At 44.1% G+C, this 25,639-nt stretch overlaps 1 non-coding gene and 2 pseudogenes across 1 annotated transcript; 2 read left to right on the top strand and 1 right to left on the bottom strand.

The window, feature by feature from the left end:
• The first annotated feature begins 6,789 nt into the window (after nt 1-6,789).
• On the top strand, nt 6,790-6,860 carry Trnag-gcc. Its single transcript has one exon. It is a non-coding gene; the product is annotated as a tRNA-Gly (tRNA).
• A 13,999-nt stretch (nt 6,861-20,859) lies between these two features.
• On the top strand, nt 20,860-22,098 carry LOC115314653 (annotated as a pseudogene).
• A 2,553-nt stretch (nt 22,099-24,651) lies between these two features.
• LOC120850582 lies at nt 24,652-25,168 on the bottom strand (annotated as a pseudogene).
• Nucleotides 25,169-25,639: the final 471 nt, after the last annotated feature.

Raw genomic sequence — 25,639 nt, 5'->3', positions numbered from 1 at the left:
TCCCTCAAAAAATGATTGCATGAGTAATAGAAAGGAAATCCCAGCCAAGAATAATTTCATGTGTGCATGATGAGAGGACGACGAATTGAACTGAATATAAGAGGCCCTGTATTATAATCCGTGCTGTACAAAGTCCGACGGGTTTAAGTAAGTTTGATCCTGCAGTTCTGAGATTACCTTCAAACGGTGTCACGACTTTCTTGAGGCGTCGACAGAGATCTAAGCGCATAGCGGAAATAGAGGCGCCTGTATCAATTAATGCTTGTACGTTTTGACTTTCAATTTGGATTACGACGACGTTAGAGGGGGGTTGATGAGGACTTAAGCAGTATGAAGATGTCGCAGCTGGTGCCTCAGGAGCTGCGGTTAAAAGTTTCCCCCTTGTGATGGAGCAGTGGACCCTGATGGGACCATAGGGGACGTTGAGCGGTGACGTTGCGGTGATGGCGACTGCCGACGCGAAAATCCCGGTGAACTACCGGCGAACCTTGTGGTTGGAGAGTTTGACCGGGTGTATCCGGGAGTCTGGTTCTAATGGGTGGGGTTCGCAGTGATGCTTGTATGGACGTTTGCAGACTCTTCGGCTTGGCGGCGACGGCATACGCGCATAACGTGTCCTGGTATGCCACAGTAATAGCAGGTAGGGCGGTTGTAGAACTGTGGACGAGTAGTTTGCTGGTGTGGTTGAGTGTATCCAAAGGGTTGTACGTATTGCATGGTTACAGCAGGATAATGAGGTCGGAGCATTGGAGGTGAAGCTGCAATTTCTGCATAGGTCGGCAGCATGGGCTGTGCCGGTGCTGTAAGCGGCGAGGATATAGGCACGGTAGACGCAATCTCGTTCTGGACGAGGGACCGGAGTGCCGATTGTGTTGGTGTAGTTGACGGCTGTGTGAGTTGGAGAGCATGCGAAACCTCCTCGCGAACAATCTGCTGGATGAGCTGGCGCAAACTGTTGATGTTGATATATGTTGATGGCCCCGATATACTGCTCACCTCAGGAAGACGGTGTACTGTAGCGGCTGAGGCCAAGCGTTGGGTTTTTAGTTCTTGGAACTGCTGACAGATTTCCACAATCTTGCTAACGGTGGTTGGATTACTCACGAGGATAACTTGGAAAACATCCTCGGCGATTCCCTTTAAAAGATGACGGGCCTTTTCGGGTTCCGTCATGTTGATATCAACTCGGCGGCAAAGATCCAGCACGTCTTCGATGTAGGACGTGAAGGTTTCCGTTGGCTGCTGGGCCCGCGAGGACAGCTTTCGCTCGGCCACAATCTGTCGCATTGTAGGTCTTCCGAAAACTTCCTTAAGGCGGGTAGCGAATGTCGCCCAGCTGTCAAATTCTTGCTCGTGGTTGAGGTACCACAGTTTTGCAACATCGGATAGGTAGAAAACCGCGGTGATCAGCTTAGTGACATCGCTCCAGTGATTGTATCGACTGGCGCGGTCGTAAGCGTCAATCCAGTCGTCCACGTCGGCGTCCCCGATTCCGGAGAATAAGGGAGGCTCACGTTGGCGAGCGGTGAGTACCGATGGGGCCGTGGTGTCGGCTTGGGTGGCCGTGGAAGTTGTGGTGGTATTCATTCCGACAGAGGAATGCGGCATTGGTGTTGTCGATGTGAGGGCTCGGCTTCTCAGCTCCACGGCTGACGTCGAGGTAGGTGGGAAAGCCCGCACCTCCACCACTTGTAGCGTACAGGGAAGACCAGGCGGTGGGAGTCAGGACAGGTCCGCTTTTACTACCGTCTGCCCAGCCTCTTAGGAGAGAATCAAAAAAAGGCGCGCGATCGTTGTCTTCTTCACCGGTCCCATCGCACAGCGTCGTCTTCGCTACAATATATATATATATATATATATATATATATATATATATATATATATATATATATATATATATACATATACATATATATATATATATATAGAGAGAGAGAGAGATATATATAGATCTATAGATATATATAGATATACCGCACCATCAAGAGGAATAATGTTACAAGTGAACGAACAAAGAAATCCAGACCACCAATTGTAGTGATGCCACATATTCACGGGGTTACCCATCAGTTAAAAAAGATAGCGCACCGGCAAAACGTGCAAGTCCTCTGCCCGGCGCCTAATAAGATTTATTCAATGGGCCGCAAAATATTCAAGTACCAATCAACACCATACAAAAGTATAACACCAGGCACCAAACAGAATACGCTCCACGTGAAAATGAAGTCATCTATAACATAATGCTAAAATGTGGGCGCTGCTATAAGTGACGTGTGCGAATTACCGGGGGGGGGGGGGGGCTTCTCTAGTTATCATCATCGTCTGTGACGTGACGGGTTAGACAGACTGGGACAGAACGCGCAGATATTGGATCCATTGGCTCGTCAGCTCGCTTCATGCGCTGTTTGCGTAGCGCGCGGCAAAGCCTGTTTCACGCGTTGTGTTTATTTGGTGAAGGCATATTTGTAGCAGGACATTTCACCAAGGTTTGAAACCGTACTTGGCGCGCGTAGTCGTGCCAAAAATCACTTCTGGCGCTGAGGTGTCAAGGCGCTCGGATAGCGGTGTGCTGTTCCCTACCGCAGCAGAAAAAGCTGGATGATTAAAATATAATTTCCAGCGCTTTATTCCAAGAAAACAGCTACCACAGCGAATCCAATAAAACAGCAACCACGACAAAAGAAAACTAAGAGAGGAATTTCTCATCAAATTGAAAACAGGAAAGCGAAAATCTAGAAGCTCTCGCGTGTGTAGTAAACACTTCAGTGAAGACGACTCCGTGTATCCTGTTGGTTCCGATGTGTTCTGTGAGTGCTGGTCTCTTGTTAGTTCCGAGTTGATTCCTTTTCGATTTTTTTTAATCCAGTTAACAAACATTTGTTCAAAATAACTGGCAGGAAGAAGCGCTGACTGTCTTCCTGCGTTGTTTCAACTAAATTCCTGTTTATTCACTCGATCGACGCCCAATTTGTCAGACATCCTCGCAATCAAAGTCTTAAATGTAATAAGTCGGTGACATTTCAGAGTCCCGAAAATGACTACCCTTTATATGCTTAATTTTTGCGGACCGAAATGCGCATAATGCGTGATGCGCTGCTCCGCGAGTGATTTTAAATTTGTGAGCAAATCTTAGTAAAAATGGGACAGAACATAATAATCAATCGCCTGAAATTTCCGGGCCCTGCCCGACAATTTAAAAATATATGAAAATGTCTGCTTTTGTTTGTACCAGAAGTCGCGATGTGACAAGCTTTTTTGCCACGTATTCAATTCAGGAGGAGCTAAGCGTCGGTTGGCTGACGAGCATTTGCACGGCTGCAACTGTCGAGTCACACTTCGAGAGAAGCGTCGGTATCGGCAAGCTCAATGTAGCTAAAAGAATTGTGCGGCGCTTTGGAACACAACTGTGCCCGCGTACACAGTTAAAAAGATAACACGTCATTTACTCCTGGTCAATGCAAAACCTTTTTCTACGGCAGCCTGCACAGATCCGCAAAAACAAGAATTAGAGGGGCCGTGAATAGCCCTGACGCACGGCGCTCAAGCTGCGATGTGAACCTCCAGGCTTATTTTTAGACATTTTAAATTTTTACTAATATAGATTGCAACTTCGAGGCTCTGTAATTCATCAAAAAGATCCCTCACAAAGACGTTATACGCGTTTCTTTAATAAATAGATCGTTTTTAAGCGGCAAAAGTGCCAACTAACATAACCACTCCGTGCTTCGACATGGCGCGTTGTCTGCTCGCCTCCTACTAGCTGCGTCAGGTGTGGGCGCCCGCGAGTTGGCGCCACCCAAACATCTCGTCACCAATATGGGACAGAACGGTTGATGTATTAATGACCGAGCAAGCGAACGTCCAGCGAACCTTAGGAAACTCGCAGGACCAGCTGCCCATTGTCGGACATGCCTGAGTAAAGCAGAGCTCGAACATGTTAAGATAATAGGACACCATCAAAAACCAGGTCGCAAGGGAGGTGTTCGTGGAACTTGCTATAGACGGAGTCAAATGCGTGAGCATTGCTTGAATCACCTTGCAAGCCAAATAAAACTCCTTTCTATGGGACACCCGTCGTGGGTAGTTTATTAAAATCAGACGCAAGTAAAAAGAGAAATTGCGGAAAAAGGGAATGAATATAAATTAATAGAATAAGAGTAAGACGTAATAAAACAACTCCTAGACCAGTGGTCGGTTTCCAATTCTTTTCTCCTGTCTCCCTCCTTTCTTTGTTTAGATGGTGAAGGCCTTTCATATCAGCTCCTTGCATTTCCCAAGGTTCGTAATTTTGATTACGGCTCTTTTTAATGCATAATAATATCCTTAGATAGAATATCAGTGTTTTTTTTATCTCTATGATAGCAGTATGGATGATCGCGAGACTTTTTATAAAATTGTTCTGTTGAATAGAACTGCTTAAGTCGAAACTGCCAGGGTGTAGTATTTTAAACGTGTTGCCTCATTTATGCACGCACCAAATCATTAATGGAAGAGCTTCGACTATGGCGAAGGTGAACGGAGCATGCGCGCGTGTTTAACGCAGGTTGCTTTTGCGACGGCAGAGGGCGAGTACAGCTGTATTACCCCCCCCCCCCCCCCAAATTACCATGTTCCGTGTAGAATTTATGCAAACAAAAACGTAGAGGCCAAAACAACCAGTGAAATAGATAGATAGTTCATCAACGTGTTGATAGGCGAACCACGAAAAAACAGTGTTCAGGAGGGTACACCCTAAACGTTTTAGATCGCGGCTCTTAGTCGCCTGCTTCCGCGCATAGCGTCCGTCGCCGTCGGCGTAGCCGACACGCTAAGTTTAGCGGGAACTTGAATTGGTGTTGAGGTCACGTGACGTCAATTTTCCCTGTAAATCTAGCCGGGACGCGGAATTTGTTCATGGGTACCTTGACGCAAAATCATGTGACGTAATTTTTACGCTAAATGTAGCTGGGAAACTGAATTGGTGTTGAGGTCACGCGGCGTCACTATTTCCAGCTAAATTTAGCGGGAAAACAGTGGAAGGAGGGGAGGGTATGGAGGAGGAGGAGGGGGGGGTATGGAGGATGGGAGGGTACGCAGTGGGAGAAGGGGGAGGAGGGGAGGTTAGGGAGGGGGAGGGGAGGGAAGGAAAAGGAGAAGGGGGAGGTGGAGGGCGGAAGTAGGGGAAAGAAGAAGGCGAGGAGGGGAGGAGGAGGAGGGAAAGAAGAGGAGCAGAGGAGGGGAGGAGGAGGCCAAGGCAAGAAGGACAAAGAAGATAGGGAAGGATGATGGGAGAGGTGGGGGAAAGGCGGAGACTAAGAGGAGAAAGAGGAGAAGGAAAGGAGGAGGACGGGAGGAGGGGAGTAGGAGGGGGTCGAGGAGTTAAGGCGGAGAGGAGTGGGGAGGAGGAGGGGAGAAGGAAGTACTACGGAAGAGGAGGAGAGGCATATCCTCTCCTCCGTACCTTGCACTTCTTCTAATCAAGAGCCGCACTATAATTTCTCATTACAGAGTCATTACAGAGGTTTGTAAACGTCTTTCATTCTTTACATTGATAATCGCAAAGAGGTAACTTTTAAACGAATAGATTCACTACACCCTTTTTACGGGATTCTTGAGCATTCCAATGTGCAACAATGATGTGAATGTACTTAACACCCTCCACACAACCTTCGTACACCCTACAGGAATGTACTTCGTCATAAAAAGGTTTTGCGTGTTCCTCGCTATATCTCTATTTAACAGCGTAAAAAGAGTGGAATGATGATACTCTTCAACACACACATTGTCTACACGTGTATCGCATTGACCCAACTTTCTCCCGACGACGGGCAGCTAGAGAAGCACCATGATTGATTGGTTGGCACCGTCCTGTAGCAACATGAGCACACCGTGACGCGCCAACAATTGCTTGTATACTTCTTTCTAGGAATCAAAATGCTGAGAAATCAAGCCTACTACAGTGGCACGATGCATAATTCTGCCCGGTCTAGAGCAAATTCAAAGACCTGAAACCGAATGGACTCTCCGGCGGGGCTCGGGCGAACTCATGAGCGCCCTGTTCGGGCTCCGGTCGGCTTCGCACCTATTTATTTTGAGCTGCGTCGGCCTCGGGACGGGCCAGGATTGCGATCTCTCCATCCGACAACCCGACCGTGCTAAATCTAGAAATTGGATTTTAGGAAGTTCGGTATACACTACCTTGTAACATCTATGAACATGAAAAATTGAGCGGGAAGAGAGTTCAAGTAATAACGCAGAAAATACCCACGTAAGTTGATGATAGTGGCCAGTAAATGCCACCCTAATGAAACTCCTATTTCAACTTTGATCTGCCGCGATCAATTTCGCTTTGTGTCTGAGTGGTTCTCACGAGCTGGTTTTTGTTTTCTATTAAGTATAACGCATGTTAAACCTTGATTTTAGGGAATTACGAAATGACCGAAACTAAACGTTTTTGCGTTTACAAATTTTCCTTTCCCTAAATTTTCACTTACACGTAAAATAAATTACTGCATGCCGTTCCATTTCCATAAATTAGCGGATAAATTTAAATTCTTTACTTGAGCATGGAAAGGCATCAGGCTACCCCTTATTCATAAACGCTATGACTCCGTTAATTCTCAAAGCGCTCAAAACTAGACATTTCTCAAATACTTTCCACAGCCAGGTCATAATCAGAGCACAGCATCCTGGTTGTAAGAAACTGTGGTGAAAGGGAAACGGCGCAAACCTGTTCGAATCTCACAAGATCACCTTGAAAACAGTGTAGCGTTTAGTGCTGCACTCAGTGGAGGATTCATTGCGAATACAGCGTCGGTGGTTCAGTGGTAGAATACTCGCCTGCCACGCGGGTGGCCCGGGTTCGATTCCCGGCCGACGCATGTATTTTTATTGCTGCTGGCGCCTGGCTTTTTTGGATTTCTTGACAGACCATATATTAGACAAGCTCGGTGGTGTCCGGCCGGCCGGCCATTCTACTTTCTAGCACGCGGCTATAAATTTTTCCCACGGTTTTTGTCAGCCTCTACTAGGAGCGTAACATCGAGATTTACACTTTATCATTTAGCTGCAGTAACCGGCAAGTTAGGAGTAGGTCAATAGGTCCACACTTCCATGTTCCCTCTGGAATGCAATGCACTTGCATCATTGCATTTGGATACCGCAACTACTTTTGTGTAGAGTCAATGAAAGTTTCAACAACACGAAGGCCGTGGATTAATATGATTAGGCTTCTTGTTTCGTGATTGGTTCCTCGGTTTTATTATCGGCTGATGCTACATTCTCATTGGCTATGGACCGATAATGAGATGCACGGCACACGCCGCGCCCTGCTTAGCTATCCATGACTACAGTGTGTGAGAAACACGCCTGGACTACTGCTTCCAGTCCATCGATGACTGCGAAATCAGCTCTTACGCAGTTTTTGTTTTGTTTCTTTGTTCGTATCCTTCAACGTGCAATGATTACTGGGGGCCATGTTCGGCCGCCCACATGTACGACCATATGTCCAACAGCCGAATTAACCAAGCGCCAGCGAGTCACGGCATGTCTTGCGTTTACGGAATGTCGTAATTTGATCGTACATGGTCGTGTTCGCCTATCCTTTCCAACGCGTCGTGCGAGCGGCTGGACGTTTAATCGTGCTTGTCTACTGCCCATTCTTGCCTCCATACATTATCAATTGTTCGGAAACATGAAAGCAAATCCGCCGCGACCTTTGTGTCATAAGTCCCATAGTTCATGGAATGCAGCACTGGAGGAGCGATCCGTTCAGTTGGGCTGTAAGATACTAAGAAGTCGTCTCAAAATAAACATAGAATCTGTATTTTTATAGCCGTATACCCTTTAAATTCAGCGAAGAAACTAGATTGAGTCACAGGCTGCGCGACGTCAATCGTACAGCGAAATCTAGTGGGAAATGTTAATATATGTATAGGTCATGTGACATCAATATTCCCGTTAAACCTAAGGAAATCTACATCGGGATTTAGGTGACTCAATACCCTCGTTAAATTTTGCAAATAAATCAGCGGAAGAACGGACCAATGGACGGAAGGAATAATTATGGGGATTAGTGGTTTCCCTGAAAAGGCATGCAATGCATTAAAATGTAAACACGCGAGGACGGTATTTTGTGTTCAGCGATGAGCTGGAAACAGGGTTGGACGTAACGCGTTACAAGTAACGGCGTTAACGGTAGCGCGTTATTTTTTCGGTAACGTAGAAACGTACTCGTTACAATTTCAAAACAATAACGGGTAGCGTAGTGACGTTACTCGTTAACACTTCTTCCCAAGTCTTAAAAAAGTTACACTTCGATTTTGGCTTTTTTTTTTGTTCTTTTTAGGCAGCAATGGTGCCGTAGAAAAGATAAAGTAATTATGTTCAGTCTCTGCCTAAACTGAATGTTCCTTTAACTATGTCGCTTATGCTTACCTGTACCTTCAATAGAGTAGAATGTGTTAACTCGTAACTCAAAAAAAAAAATAACGCAAAAATAACCTGCGTTACTTTTTATGGGTAACGGTAACGCGATTCTTTTAGTCTGAGATATCGTACGTCGCTAAAGCGTTTTTTTTTTTGGCAAGTTACGAGTAACGTATTTCGTTTCTTTTCTTTGGTAACGCCTACAACACTGACTTGAAGTTGAAGCAGATATCCCGGCACGGGTGTGACGCAGTAGCAAGAGGCATGGACTCAAGCCATAACCTTAACCAGAACTTATAACTGTTTAGGTGTGAACATTTATCAGTTACTGTAACCAAAACAAAACCGGTATTTTGATTCCAATTGAACCGTAACCACAAAATATTACAGCCAAACAAAAGGCGGCCTACGGCTGCGTGGCAGGCGCCGGAGCCAAGCTACATTCGACTGCTTTGTTTCTAACGGGCTAACCTTTAAAAGCTACCCACCCAGTGAGTAGCAACACCGCAGTGAGGCACATAACAACACGCCACACGAGGAAACTCTTGGGGAGTGCTGTCACCTGCCTCTTTTTGATGCCCATGTGAGGTCAGACGAGGCCATACTCTTTATACAAAGGCGTTTTTCAAGCCAATGTAGGCACCGTATGCACACTGAGCTCCCTGCTAGTGCGGCCGCAGATTTCTATTAAATGAAATATATGTCAGCATCGACGACTTTAAGAATCGTAAGCAATCCAAAGTGAGCCACAGACGTGACCTCGTTCACAAATATGCGTCGTGAACGCTATTCTGATGTCCGACTATAGTTATAAAGGTTATAGTTATAAATCCAAAAACGTATATCTGGAGTGGTCAGAGCGGCTGGAGGTTAGCGGGCTCATTTAAGTACCGGGTGATTCAAGGAGACGGCAGGCTCTTTAAATTGACAGGAAAATTCGGTTTCTTAACCTATAGCGCTACGAGTTTGTGCAGCGTTGCCCACAGATGGCGCCTTTTTTTTTTTTTTTTGTAAAATTTGCAAAGAGCGAACTTACCTGAGGAAAAAGTAAAGAAAGAAAAAGGCTTAGCTCCTATGGAAACGCAGCGACGCCACCGGTCTTCAAACAACACGGCGCCGTTTCGCACGGGAGACAAGAGATGGCGCAACAAACGCCGCCGACGTAGGATACGGCGCCGAGAGCAGGCCTTTTTAGCAGACGATCTTTTCGACTCAAAAACGGCGGCAACAGGCGGCAACAGTCGCAGAAACAAAAAAGACAGGCGTGGTAACAGCAAGGAACTGCAGTTCCTTGTCTGCTAAAGGGCCGGCTCCCGGCGTCGTCTGCTCGTTCGTTGGCCGCAATAGACTACTTCCATAAAGCCCTGCATGCAACACGGCGCGCGTTGCACTCTGGGAACTAGTTGGCCAGGCACTGTAGCCAGGGAGGAGGGTGGCATGGTTTCGATTTCGATCGACACGTCGACAAGAGATTATACACAGAGCGTGGACTATTAGCGGCCGTTATTACATGTTTTCTGGTCCCGAGAGCGGCATTTGTGATCTCTAGACTAACCTAAATGGCCAGACCTCGAAGGTTTAGCGCAAGCTTGAGACGTATAGCTTGTCTTAACACATGCTTGTTGTAATTTTGTACTTGAGCCTTCCTGTTAGCGTTCCAATCGAGGTATGTGGACCAGCCAGTGCTGGGAGTCTCGACGCTGCGAAACTCGGGGATCTTGCTTGTGAACGAATCTATAAGCTGTAGCAACCAATAAGTATGCGTACATTGAGCTCGCGCCTTTACATTGGTGTTGTGGATCAGGAAGTTTGTTTGTTTCGTGCGCCCATAGACGAAATATTACTTTTTGCAATTACTATTTTTCTTAATATGCCTGAGTATGCGAGGTAAAACTCGGAGGCGCCATTGAAAAGCTCAATTTTAACACACTTCTTATCTCTTATCTGTACTGACCCGCAGCACTGCATGAAGTAAAGTCCCCACCCGCTTGCATTCCACTAATATTCAACATCGCGTATGCGAATAAAGTTATCCTGCCAATCATATAGGCAAATTCGCACATACAGACCATTTTAAGAAAGCAAAAGTCGAGCACTTGTGTGAAGAATGTCGCACCGTTCGCCGGAAGTGCGCCGGACGGGCATTAACTCCTATGTGGTGCGCCAAACGAACGAATTTAAAGCGCGTTTGACGGTTGCTAATGGCCATAATATTTGTTATGTGTTTGCTTTCTTCCTACCTGAGTATGCCGAGATAATTTCAGACAGACCGTTCAGGCACAGATCTTGGGCGTTAGTAAAAGCTCGTCCAAAAAGGCTTAGCGAGGAGTAGGGGACGCTTGTTAGGACCTCTGTCGTAGCTAGCCGATCTCAGCGTTTGCGAAAAGTTAATCTTCTATCTGCATATAATTTGAGTGCGAGATATATGATGACACAAGGAAGACATCATAGTAACTTTTGTGCGGTGGTGAGGTCGAATTTATTGCGTTTCCTTAAAAGTTCATGCGTAAACGCTGGGCTCAACTTTGATACCCTGTGAGGATGCGGCTTGCTTTTCGCCCAATGAAGTAACAAGAAGCGGAAATGGTTGGCTTCCAGCAGCTAGCCTGTACTTCGACTCTTTTCTAAGAAGCGGACGTTTGGCAAACAAAATACGTGTAAGGCTCCAGATGAACAAATTTCAGTTCTAGTTCACTGGTACTAAACAGGATTATTGAAATTGAGCTCAAACATGCACTCGTGGGGTGAGGTGACTAAGCCACGACTTACTACGTTTGCATACGCACGCACAATATCCGGTATTTCGGGAACCAAGGAAAGTGCCCCGGTCTTCGTTTTGTATGGCTCGAGAATGAGCGTATTGTAGGTTCGTAAAAAGTCAGATAATCGAAAACGCAAGTAGCGCGTTCGGTCGCGGCGTGATAGCATGAGATGAAGCTGCTCAGTCGAAACCGAAACTGAGTGGCCAACTAGTTCCCAGAGTGCACTGCGTGGTATTTCGCCGCGGTGGGGCGCGTCGGTTTTGAAAGAAGTCCCTTGGCGTCGCGACCGCTTGCGCCATCTCTTGTCTCCCGGGCGAAACGGTGCCGTGTTGTTTGAAGACCGGTGGCGTCGCTGCGTTTCCATAGGAGCTAAGCCTTCTTCTTTTTTTACTGTTTCCTCAGGTAAGTTCCGCTCTTTGCAAATTTTACAAAAACAAAAAAAATGCACCATCTGCACAAAGTCACAGCGCGATAGGTTAGGGAACCGAATTTTCCGGTCGATTTAAAGAGCCTGCCGTCTCCTTGAATCACCCGGTATTTGAGTTCATCTGCACAATGATTTTAAAAGGGCTGGGGAACGTTGTGCACACGTTGTTGTTGGTGCTGACTCAATGCCAAGACGTAAGTTTCGCGTTATCAAATATTTCATATATTTTTGCAGCGTATGCGAATCTTATGACAAAAATTATTTACACGATCCTACTCATACACTCACGATAGAAAATTAACAGAAACAATTCCTAGCAACAAAACACAAGTTCACTGATTCAGAGAGCGAAAGTAAGATGCTTCCGGAGCACCGTGTTCCGGAGTCACTACGCCCTGCGATTCTTAAGGTGTGAGCGAATATGGATAACTGCATTGCACGTGGTGTCAAACGAAAGAACAAATTTCACTGCCGGAAGGAGAACAGCAGAGAGGAGTTTCAGTGGCCTCGCTAGCTGCGCGTGCTCGATGCCTTCGATTACGCTTCGTCGCCTCGGAAGCCTCGAGGCGACGCGCAGCCAAAGAATGGCGGAAGAAACCAGCACGTGCTCTCGAGGTTCGGGTGCTTGAAAGAGAACCGTTGCCGTTTTTGCCGTGGCAGTCACCACAGTACGCGAAAGTCACGTTTCAAATTTCTTGCACAGTAGTAAAAAAACAAACAAAAAAAAAACTGACAATCTCTTTTGTTTTCTTTTACCTCTTACGGGTAGGTACGAGTGACTGACTTTATTACAACGTGATCGGCATTCAATGGATTCCGCGGGTTTGTCGCGGACAAATGCGGCTCATAGATTGAATACGGGCACTCTTCGCCGGCCGGCTTGGGGTCGTTAACAGCTTAACTGGATTTTGTAGGCGATTTCGTTTCACGTCCCATTGAAACGAAATCAAAACGACAAATAAAAACAAAAACTAGAAAAGTACTGTTCTATAGAATCCAAGTCAATCCTAAAATAAATAATAAAGCATTTTTTTCAAAGCTTGGCGAATTGTAACAGGTAATATAGAGGGATGAAACTGAATAAATAAATTCGAGAGTTTTTCTTCTAGTATGGCGGGAACTACAGCAACGCAAAGTTATGAATCGAAGTGTACTAGCCAACATAATGAGACCGGAGACAGAAACAAAAAGGACGCACACAAAGTCATATCAATCTTCTTCTAATTTAACTGGGCTTTACATTTACACGAATGTTTTCTCACGTATTGCAATCAGTGATGGAACGAATTGATAAATCAATGTCATGTTTAAAAATACATATCAATGTTAAAAATCATTTCTGTTTCTAGTTGCAGTAAGTTAAAGCAACTCAATCTGATGTGTTTGATTGTTTTCTTATCGTTCCTTTTTTTTTCTTTCTTGTATCACCAAATAGTAGCGTTGGTAGAGACAAACGCAACACAATACATAACTTAAAATTTGTAAACTTTTTTTTACCTTTCTTGATATCTTTTAAACAATCCAGAAGCTGCATGTGTGGAAGGCTCCTATATATATATATATATATATATAAACGCAGGTGATGCGCGAAATTCGATATTATATCATCCGTTTTATGTAAAGATATTAAGACATTTATTCACTGCAATATTGGTGTTCTGGAAGCTTCTCTAATTTTGTTTTATAAAAAAGTCTCTAAAAGTAGTTCGCGCTTAAAAAATACATTCGGGGGGCAAGATGATATAGATTCGATCTACAGATGTCGTAATCAGAGCAAAGAAAAGAATACATCACAATTAACGCAAAAAGAAGTATAATAGATGTCTATTTCATAATGAATCGACATAGCAAAACTAAGTACCAAGCAATTGAATGGTATGTTTAGACTATGAAGATGAAAAAAAAAAATTAGTCAGACGTATTGCTTAAAGTATAAACGAAGCAATCCCACTTTTTAGTGTGAAACATTCACTGTCGCATTGAAGCGAAGCTGGCGTTGTCTCCCCACCGAAAACGGCGCCTAAATTCCCATTGGCTGCGACACGTCATGGGGCCCCTTAGCAACTGCGGCGTTGTTGCTAAGAAGCCAGGCAACGGCTTGCGGCGTAACTCAAAGTTTAAAATCACTTAAAAAAATTTTTAGGGATGTTCCTGTAGAGCCAGTAAATTTATGGGCTTGAAAGGAAAATTTCGTAGATTTTGGTGAGGGTGGGAATCGAGCCCGCGCCCCGGGGTTTAAGAGGAGCACGCTCCCCCGACACCACGGCTGCTCCACGTTTCCGGTTAACTAAAGCTGTGCTTAAATGCGTACGTCATGCTTTCGCATTCCCACACGTAAGCAGTCGTAACCGGATATTGAACCGAATTTTGAGCTCACAAAACAAGGCTGGACGGATAGGCGGGACGCTGCAAGACCACAAAACATCACTCATCAGCGATGTCTCTAACGGATCGCTCTATTTTTGGAAAAGAAGTGCGCGACTATCATGGCCGACGAGGCCGACGAGACAAGTCACCTCACGATTCTCATTCCCTCAACTCATCGTATACGTCTCGTCGAGTTGGTCAATCGAAGCGAGGAAGAAAGAAGCGAGGCCGCTTTCCCCTCATTCTCAAATTTTAAGGGAGGAACATGACGTCATATCCCTCGCCTGATCGAACCGTTCTTTTTGAAAAGTACGGCCATCTGTTTGAGATGTCCATGTATGAGTGATGTTATGCTGTTCATAGCGTTCCGTTCAACGCGTTTGCGGCCTTTTTGGCGAAATCGAAATTTCGGTTCACTATCCCTCATGTCTCTGCCGAACTTTTTCAGAATATATATAGCATTGGGTATATGCGAGCAATAAATTCGTGGGCAGTCCCTAAAGTACAATCTTGTTAATAAATGGTAACACACTTAAGATCGCACGAATGAATAGATATTTAATAAGGCAGTTCAACCAGCCGGAAGTTAACAGTTATCGAAATGATTTAGCGAACATTTACTATAGAACTGAAAGCATTTCTAGGAGAAAGACGATGCAATGATGTATAAGTTGTTCTCCAATCAGTTCAAAGCAACCCACGAGTGTAAGAGAATCCAGGCTTTAATACAGCTAGTCACATATTTTTCAAATGCCCCTCCACATTTTGGTTATATCGCGGCACAGCTCGTTTGTGATCTTATGTGTTCCGTGCGACATATGTTAGAAATTGGAGTTCTCTCAATGGTGATTCGTACCTTCCCAAGCAGCACAGATTCGGCCAATCGTAGGCCAATGGCTGGAGATGATCCATTGGCTAGTGGCCAGACAGTGGCCAGCCATTGGCTGATGACTGGCTTTTCTCTGGCCATCGGCCAAGCATTGGCCAGTGAATGGCCACTCTCTGGCCATTGACCAAGAGACCACCACCAGCCATTCGCCAGTGCTTCGCCGAATTCCGTGCTGTTTCGGTTACTTACTCGATGACGCTTTAATAATGGGAAAAACATAGAATGTCATTTTATTATAAAACAAGTTTCTCCAAACGTTTTGGCTAAGGGGCCAGATTAGTAATCTGTCGCAACCTCGAGGGCCGAGAAAAAAAGTAATTATAAACGAAAAAAAGTTGAACAAATAAACCTGAATAAGCGTTTAAGCAGGTAAGTTTATGTCAGAGTGATAATTAAAACAAAACATAAGGCAGAGTTATACGTGTACTTCTATTAGAAATATAATATTTACTTAAGTATGACATTACACAGCACCTGTGACAAATAAAACTCACAACGCATGAATCAAAGCGTGTGGGACTGTGTGCAATAGTTGGGACATAGGATACTAAGCGCGAAATGTATAAGAACGCCATTCAATTTTAATATAGTTACGCAAATATGAAGCAGGGGACTAAGAATAGTAGGGCTGGTGATGATATTGTTCAAATAATAATAATGTGGGAGAACCCGTGTTAGGATGGAGTCTCTCGTGTTATTCCTGGTAGATTAGTTCGCGCACTCGGAGCGTGTCGCGTGGCCATTTCTTTACATGCTCTTTGCAAAAGCTTTATACAAATATTACGAAGAAAAAGAGAAAGGCTTGTTGCTGCAACTAATACTTGGAAACAAGAAGTCTTAGAAAAAAGATGTGGTATGCATCATATAATAATATAAAAGTAATCCGTGCTTAATCAGATAGACATGGGCTTGAAAATTATGAACTGTGTATGATATAATATATGTTCAAAAGTTAGGCTAACATATTCCCACATACGAAATAAAACTTGCGGTACGAGAACCCACGTTGCGATCTTGAGTCACGCAATGTCGAGTTCCTCAAAAACAACCAGAAAAATCCTAGAATATTTTTGCTAAAAAAAAAGAAAAACCTTGTATTATTCAAGGTCACCCTGTGTCATTCCACTTTCCCGTTAGGGGGTTGGTATCGATATTTTCCTCGAGAGAACTGCACACTCTCTCTCTCTTCCATTTTGCTCCGTATAAATAGAACTCCACGGAGGATCTATTTAGCAGTTGCTACTTTAACGCCACAACCAACGCTTGCAATCATGGTATGTGCTCACTACAGTTTTATAAACGAATACTGTCCCCCCCCCCCCCCCCCGCCCGCAAAAAAAAAAAAAAATTGTAAAACGAGCCTTCTGCTTTTTTAGCCTTTACATCGAAATATGCCCAGAAAAATAGTAGTAGTTTTACGAATATTATCTATTTCGCAGAGAAATACAATGCTTCCAAGAGCTAACCATTTAATGTATAAAAACATATGGTGAGGGGCTTATCCGTGAGAGGAAAGTGTATTTATACTGATGATATTTATGTAATGAGGTTATCATGCGAATTTTAGTTTTATTTTTTTCTTATGCAGTTCCGGGCTTGTCTTGTCCTGGCTTTGGCTACCAGCGCCTTCGCCGGCTTCGTTAACGGCGGACTTGGCTACGGCTATGGTTTGGGGTACGGTCACGCCCTCGGTTACGCTGGTTTTGGTCACGGCCTCGGCTACGCCGGTCTTGCTGGCTACGGCTACGCTCCCGCCAGCTACGCCGTCGCCGCCCCAGCTGTGACCAGGGTTGCGTCCTACCACGCCGCTCCAGCCGTCGCCCACTACGCTGCTGCCCCAGCCGTCACCCGGGTTGCTACTTACGCTGCTGCCCCGGTGGCCACTGTGGCTGCTGTTCCAGCCGTCACCCGTACCGTTGCCACCTCCTACCATGCTGCTCCAGCTGTCACCACCTACGCCGCTCCAGCCGTCGCTCGCTACGTTGCTGCCCCAGCTGTGACTAGGGTTGCCACCTACGCCGCTCCAGCTGTGACCAAGGTTGCTACCTACGCCGCCGCTCCAGTCGCAACCGTGGCTGCTGTCCCAGCCGTCACCCGCACCGTCGCCACTTCTTACCACGCCGCTCCAGCTGTCGCCACCTACCACGCTGCTCCAGCTGTGACGACCGTTGCTCACGCTCCAGCTGTCACCACTGTTGCTCACGCTCCAGCTTTCGGTTACGGCTACGGTGTCGGACACCTCGGCTACGGTCTTGGCCACTTCGGCTATGGGCATGGTCTTTCCAGCTACGGCTTGAACTACGGTTACGGTCTTGGAGGGTATTCCGACTACACCGCCCTTCTCCGCAAGAAGAAGTGTAAGTATTCCACAATCCTTGAGATGCGTCTCCTCCTTCCTCATTTTTTCTTTTTTTTTTACCATAACAATTTTAGAATCAGTATATTGACTGATCTGTTGTTTTTTCTCGATGTTTCAGAAACAAGAAGCTACTTAACACCGTCAAGTTATTTAGCAGGGCTGCCGGTTCTCCCCTGTTGAATGCGATTGAGGAAATAAATTATTTGAGCAAACTCCTTGGCGTTGGAACTTCACTGCTGAATAATTCTAAATAAAATCCTGCTTCATATGTAAAGTGACTGTACCAGTGTTAGGGCCAATTAATATTTGTTCAAACGCAGTAATAGATGTTTTATTTTGTTCTACTACCTGAAACTGCCCCAAATGGGAGGAGTAGAACGGAACTTTCTACATGTGCATTGCTGTAACCAATCTAACCGTTTTCTCCGTTAAGTGGACGAGCAGGTAAGCCCCTGAGCCCCCCCGACGTGCACAATAATATATATATATATATTTCTCTGAAGTCAATCAACAAAGTACAGTAAGGGTATTTTGCAGTAAAAAAGGTGAAAATAGGATTTTAATATTTGACCTTGCATGACGATTTCTTCAACTAAAATAGCTTAACCATTTTTTCGCTTTCTATCAGTGCATTTCTTCCTGTAGGACTGAAAATGCGACAAACAAACGCGATGACTCTAATTACCTTAGAGACAAAAGTTCGTTGGTTTAGAGCAGTGGTTCTCAACCATTGTTGTTCCGTAGACCTTTTTGTGGATCTGAGGAGGAGACGGAGGACCCCGTTCGGTGGTGAGGGGAAAGGAAATGTGTAAGTTAAATATGAGAATAATTCAGAAAATGGATATAACTAAGGGCAAGTGTGAAGTAGACTTCTCTTGTTGACGCATACATGAGAAAACTCACCCGAAAATTGGTACGTTTCTTCTCAATCTGGGAACCTTTTATTCCTGTGCTTAAGCGATGAGGCTGGGCTTTCCGCATCCCTAAAAGGCCTTCGCGGACCCCAAAGGGGTCCGCGGACCCTTTGAATCCTATTTGAGAACCACTCTTATAGAGAATAGAATAAAACTATGCATGTTATATAAAATGAAAAAAAAATAATCAAAACAAAACAAGAGCTTTATGTTTTCCACTATCAGGTGAGCGATGTACTTAAACTTATAAAGTGCAATATCGGTGGGACTACTCTCCGAACTTTAGGATTCAGACATATCTCATGTGTGTTCAGCGGTGAAACATGCAAGAGCAAGCGAATTCTTAATCTGTTTGTCAACGAAACTAAATTAGTAGGTTTTCGTCTTAATGCCACTTAAGACCCATTAAATCGGACGAAAAGTATTTTAAACTTGCTACAGTAATACATAACTTGTCCATAACGTACGTGAACAAATTGTCTGGCAATACACCTGAGTACATTTGTACACAAAAAACGGCTTCCTGAATTTTTATTGAAAAAGTGACACATGGTTTCTGTAATAAAGATCTTGTCTGTTCGAGAGAATCGCATTCATGTGGCTCGAAGCACGTGAAGCGAAATACAGATTTGAAAAAGTCAGGGATCATTACCTCGCTGCCCACCAATGCCCGTTTCAATCTAAATGATCGCATTGTTCCGGCTTGTTGGCGAATCCGAATTCCTCTTGCGTGATAGACACCAAGAACCACAGGCTAGCCGTCCTAATCCACTGCCAATTTTTTTCATCTAGCGCGTGGACATGTATCCCCGTACGTATGGCAAACCAACTTCACGGCATCTATGTATGTAGTGACTTAATTTTTTAAGGCAAATTCGGGGTGACGCATTTCTCCTCTGAACCTGATTCACTGGAACACATCTTCCTCGCCGCCAGAGTAACTCGGGACCCTTCGCAGCCGACTTTCACTCTTAAAGATGCCTGCACGTCTACTTTCCCGCAAAACACTCAAATAGCCAATCATTGCAACCTAGGAAATCAGCTTCAGTGAATGATGAGGCGGAACATCCGTTTAGACCTAATAATGAAGCCTGCGCTATGGCATTATGCAGTGCAAAGCGTCATGCTAGGACTGCGTAATGCATAGCGCAGACTTAACTTAATAATAATAATAATTATAATAATAATGATAATTCTTTTTTTTTCCATCACACTCGATGGCGGCGACGAAAGGAAAAAGCTGCATACACTGCCTGACGAGCCCTTGACCGCCTACAGTGCACGGCGACGGAACACAACAGGAAAAACAAAAAAACATAAAAAAAATACATACACACACACAGGGGTTGCAACACGCAAAAAATTCACCATGGCAGATAAAGCACTATAATCAAATACGAGAACAGTGATTTTAACTAGTTATCATGACCACCCATAATATATAATGAACGGATTTTTCCTATTGACATGTTATTCCAGTTCAAGTTTTTCGATTCGTAAATATTTAGTAAATTAGGAATATTGTGCCTCAGCATTTGAGTGCCATTAAGTACTCGTTGCGTTGTCGGGGGGTAGTCACGCCAAGAACAAATTATGGCACTCAAATGCTGAGGCACAATATTCCTAATTTACTAAATATTTACGAATCGAAAAACTTGGACTTAAGATAGATAGTACAAGCCAACCCTTTCGGCCCTGGTGTCCTATAAAAAGGACATGAAGAAAGCTAAGTATTAATTGAAATCTAAACAGCCTAGAAACCGAAACAGGAACTGAGCATGTGGCGAAAACATCCCGAATGGCGTGGACATCATTTGCTTCTTCCTTCCCCTCCCCGAAGCTCCAGTAGTACGCAAAAAAATGGCAGATGGTGAAAACGGCGGCAACGAAGGTGAGCGCATGTTTGTTATTTTTTTACTCAATAGCTGCTCGAGTGTTAGCGATGAGAATTTCTTGCATTGTTCCTAATATATTCAAGGCTGTAGTGGTAGCAGAAGGGTTCTTCTGGAGTGAATATTATGTCCGCGGCTTGTCACGTTGTATGTGTCCTATAAATAGGACGCCAGGGCTCAACGGGTAACAGGGTTCTGTCGGAGGTTTTGCAACTGCGTGCTTGTTGTATTCTTTTATAGAAGCCGCAATTTTTATTTTTGCCCTAATTATTTTTTGCTCAGGTGGGACAATACCTCCTGGAGTATTCTACTCGGCCAGAAGATCACTACGCCCAAGAAGGCCGCGTCTCGAAGATCCTGATCCGCGCTGGGAAATGGCGACATATCCGACGCTGATGATGAAGAAGACGAGACAGATGAAGCCAGCGCAGTTGTCCATGTGGCGGATGACGACTGGGCCAACCCGCAGGAACTCTCCGACTCTTCTGATGAGGATGACCAGCATGAAACGAGAGCCCGAGACCCCGAGCCCTGGTGCAGGAAAGTTTTTGAAAAACCATGTACTCAATTTCAGCCAGTTTCTGACGAGAACGATGGCTATCTTGGACCTCCTCTCACGCCATATGATTACTTCTCGAGGTATGTGCCCAAAAGCGTGTTCACTGAGCTAGCCGATAAGACAAACATGTACTCATTTTGCCATGATGGAAAATCAGTGCTGACAGATGAAGAAGAAATCAGAAGGCTCATTGCACTTCACTTGGCAATGGGTGTGATACGCTCTCCTCGGTTACGCTTGTATTGAAGCCTTCATTGAAGACCGAACTTTTGTCTTATGTGAGCATGTCAAGAAACCGCTTTGAGAAGCTCAGAAATTGCCTTCATATTGTCGATGTGAATGGCGACCACACTGCCAATGACCGTCTCTGGGAAGTGAGGCCCCTTCTAAATTCGTTCCAAGAAAGGTGCCGTCAGCTTCCCATGGAGGAACACCTTTGCGTGGATGAACAAATAATTCCATTCCAAGGAAAGCTTGATGTCAAGCAGTACGTCAAAGGGAAACCAAACCCTTGGGGCGTGAAGGTATTCATGTTGGGTGGCGCGTCGGGAGTCGTTTATGATTTCATCGTTTATCAGGGCTCCACAACAGAATTGAGTTTTGAAAACAAACAAACGTTTGGTGTGAAAGGTGCGTTTGTTTTGCACTTAGCAGCAAGGATACCTGAAGGCATCGGGCACAAGTTGTTTTTCGATAACTACTTTACCTTCCTGCCGGTGCTCCGTGTTCTTCTGGAGAAAAGAATTTATGCTGCTGGTACTATTCAAGAAAGCAGAACTGAAAACTGCCCTTTGAAGACAGAAAAGCAGCTGAAAAAGGAAGGAAGAGGGTCGTCTGACTACCTAGTGAGCAGTGATGGCAAAATCGTAATCACAAGGTGGATGAACAATTGAGCCGTAAACCTGGCGTCGAATTGTGTTGGCGTTGACGACGAAGATGTTGTGAGCAGGTGGAGCAAAGCAGACGGCGACTACATAAGTGTCAAACGCCCTGCAGTTGTAAAGAAGTACAGCGAAAGCATGGGAGGGGTAGACAAGACAGATTTTTTGGTGTCCCTCTACCGGACCTCGATTCGTTCAAGAAAATGGACGCTCCGTGTAATCATGCACTTTTTCCATCTGTGTGTGACCAACTCCTGGCTCGAGTACAGGCATCATGCCCAGCTCCGAGGCATCAGCACGAAGGAGCAGATGGACTTACTACAGTTCACCCTGGCTGTAGTTGAGAGCTCGGCAAAAGCTTGTTTCCTGAACTTGCCACGGAAGCGCGGGCGACCATCTACCTCTCCGCTTCAACCGCTCAAGAGGCCCAACGCCACCACACTGAGACCAGTCCACGATGTTAGGTGCGACCAGATTGGACACTGGCCTTCCGCAGAGAGAGAGCAGCAGCGATGCAAATTGGAAGGGTGTACAGGAAAGCCAAAGATAAAATGCCAAAAGTGCAACGTTCACCTCTGCTTGTCCAATGGAAAGAACTGTTTTCTGGCTTTCCACACACGATAGCTTCAACCTTGGCAAGCAACTGTGCAGGAAAGCGCAAGAGTGCAATGTGAACCTTCTTCAAATGCGCCGATAAGCACTGTTTTCTGTCTTTCCATATAAGATGGCAAGCAATTGTGCTCAGACCGAGCAATTTTCGGCAAAATAAAGTTCACCTTTCGACTTCGCGTTTGTAAATTGTGTTAACCTCCAAGCCCTGACGTCCTATGTATAGGACATGACGCAATCTCGAATGACAATGAGTACCAAAGGAATCTTTTCGTTGCAAAGGCCTTTAAACAATGTATTTAAGAAAGTTCAGGCGAAAAAAAGAATATCTGCACTATAAAAAAAAAAGAATCAGGGCCGAAAGGGTTAAGATAGAGCTAATTAGGAACAAAAACTTTCTAGTAACCCTCGGCCGCCTCTCAAAAAATAATATTATAATAATATTTTTTGAGGCGGCTAAGGGTTACTAGAAAGTTTGTGTTACTAATTAGCTCTATCTTAAGGCTTGTGCTAAGCCTGTAAGAGTACAAGTGTGCACATTGATAATGCTGAACTTTTTGAATAGGTCGGATGTATGCGATTGAAATGGTACATCGGCTATGGCCCTTATTGCTTTTTTTCTGTAACAAATGTATCCTTTCAACATTCGTTGAAATGGTGGTACCCCAAACTAAATTAAAATAATTTAAGTGCGAGTAGACCAAGGAATTATAAACTAGTGACTTGACGTGTATCGGTAAGGTATAACGATGGCGGTTTAACATGACGACAGTTCTAGACAGCTTTGTAATAAAGTTGTTAACATGTTCATCCCACGAAATATTATCCGAAAAAAAGGACGCCTAGATTTTTGAAGGAATTTACAATCTCAATTTTGGTTGAGTCTAAACTAAGATCTCTCGTAGTGTTGAATATTTTATTTTTAGGGCGAAAGAGCACTGCTTTTGATTTTTCTGTGTTTATTTGAAGTGAATTATATGTACTCCACAAATTCAACCCAGAGAGCATTCGGTTCGCCTTATCAAATAATAAGTCGGTATTTTCTGCAGAGAAGAATATACTTGTGTCGTCAGCATAATTTACAAATTTCGCTTCTGAATCTACATTGATTATGTCATTTATGTGTATGTTAAAAGGCAAGGGACCCAGTATACTACCTTACGGTACACCAGAGTAAATAGGTTTGGTAACTGAGGAGATTTCAATGATAGAGACGTATTGCAATCGATGCTCCAGATATGACTTTATTAGCTGCAAGACATGCCTTTGCAAACCGTAAGTGTCTAATTTTGCTAGATGTATTTTATGATTAAGGCAGTCAAACGCCTTTGAGAAGTCGACAAACACACCGAGAATCAGTTTTCTTTCTTTGACGTTTTGGAGAATAAATTCTTTTATAGATAATAAGGCAGCCTCGGTAGACCTATTTTTCATAAATCAAAACTGTTTGGTATCTATCAAGTTATATTTGTTTGAAAACGTCATTATTCGAGTATAAAGTATTTTTTCAAGAGCTTTAGAGAAAACTGGGAGTATAGAAACAGGCCGATAATTCCCCATTTCGCTTACGCTTCCTTTTTTATGCAATACTTACACCTTAGCTATCTGCATTTTCTTCGCAAATACGCTCATGGATAAGGAGAGGTTAAAAACATGAGATAACGCCGGCGCTATCAAGTGAGCAACGTACTTGACGGGTCTTATCTGAATGCCATCCGCGTCACAGCTTCCACTATTGTTTAGTTGTAAAATTATTGAAATTACTTCTGGTTCGACCACCGGCTCTAAAAATATGGAGTCATTGTTTCTTTTGTCGCTAAAAGCAGAATAATGTAGAGTCTCATCATTACTTGCAATATTCATAAAATGCTCGTTAAAGGCATTTGCTAAAGATCATCCGGTAAGTCCAGTACTGTTGAAAAAAATGTCGATAGAGTTTGAGGGTCGTTTGCGATTGAGAAGAGAATTTAACTCTTTCCACATGGCGTCCGTACGTCCTTGTGCTGCTTTAAACACATCGAAATATAAACGCTCTCTGGCGCGCCTTAATTGTTTTGTTAAATCATTGCGGTACTTCTTAAATTGCTTCAGATCATTCTGGTCTCTAGATTTGGCGAACCCACCATATAGAACATTTTTTTGTACTAATCTTACCCGGCAAGTCTGGTGTTACACAAGGCTTCCTTATCTGTTTTGATATTCTTATGGACTTAAAAGGAAAATACCTGTTATATAGTTCATGAAATAACTCCATAAATACATTGTAAGCCCCGTCGGCAGTATTTTCTTTTAATACCCTATCCCAGTTTGCGTTGGAAACGGCTACTCGAAAACGATCAAGTTCATCGGGAGTTATTTTTTAATCATTGTTCGTTGCGATTTACTAGCTTTTCTTGGAACACTTTTTAGAGCGATAAATACTGGGAGGTGGTCACTCAAGGCACGTCTAATGACACCAGCTTTTATACAGTCGGTCGAGTAATTCGAAATAAACAAATCTATGAGTGTTTGAGATTGGCATGTAACACGTGTAGGTCTAGTGATAGCGTTTGTACAACCATTTGTGTTGATTAACAAGTCTAGCGTTCTTTTCGTGTTTGTGTCTACTGACATATCAATGTTAAAATCTCCGCCACAAACAACTGTGCACTTCTCCTTATTAAAAAACGACAAAAATAATTAAAGAACTTAAAAACACTTCGAGGTCACCCTTAGGTGGTCAGTACATGACAGCATAAATAGTTTGATTGCTACGTAGACATAGCACTTCGTAATCAGGAGTGATACAGCTAAAATCGCTAACAAGTTCACACGCAGGGTCTTTTGTCAGGATAGACAAACCACCACCACGTTTAGTTGTACGATTAATGTAAAAGGATCGATACAAAGGCAATCTTAAGACATCCTTTTCATCCGTATACCAAGTCTCAGATAGCATTATAACCTCGAATAAAAAATCAAGTTGACTAAAACGCAACTCAAGGTCGACAGCTTTATTTTTGGCTGACTGTACATTTAGACGAAAGTTTGTCATACTTGAGATATAATCTTTACCAAGGTGACTTTTCAGGTTTTGCGGGAGTACAAAAGCGTCATTAGCCATTGCAAAAAAAAACAAAAACGAACAGCCACAGAAGATGTAATCTTATTTAATTTTGACAAGGCCACCGTCATGCTCGATTCGAATACTTGGGTCGCCTTCTTTCTTTCTTACGTATGAGAATCCCTCCTTGTGCCAAGCGAACTTGTAACCAAGATTTTTGGCTTTCGTCCTGGCATCATAGAACAACTTTCTGTTTGATGCGGTCATGTTCTTTTGCAAGTAAACGTTTTCTGCTCCTGCACCACTTCTCAGCTTCTGCTTGTTTTCAAGCCACACGTTACGTTCGTTTCGGTTGATGAAGCGGACAATTACCACGGGCGTCTTGTTTGATTTGGTAGGAAGACGGTGGACCGCCTCTACACTATCTCTAGTCAGTTTTGGCACTTCTATTCGATCAGCGATTTCATTGAGCTTGTCCAGCAGGTTTTCATTTAAGGTTTTAACGAGTCCGTGCACCTCAAGATTATTTGC

This window comes from Ixodes scapularis, unplaced genomic scaffold (assembly GCF_016920785.2).
Source record: "Ixodes scapularis isolate PalLabHiFi unplaced genomic scaffold, ASM1692078v2 PGA_scaffold1__304_contigs__length_218370807, whole genome shotgun sequence".
Lineage (NCBI taxonomy): Eukaryota > Metazoa > Arthropoda > Arachnida > Ixodida > Ixodidae > Ixodes > Ixodes scapularis.
Note: the sequence above shows the minus strand (reverse complement) of the source record. Positions and strands in the feature narration are given on the sequence as shown.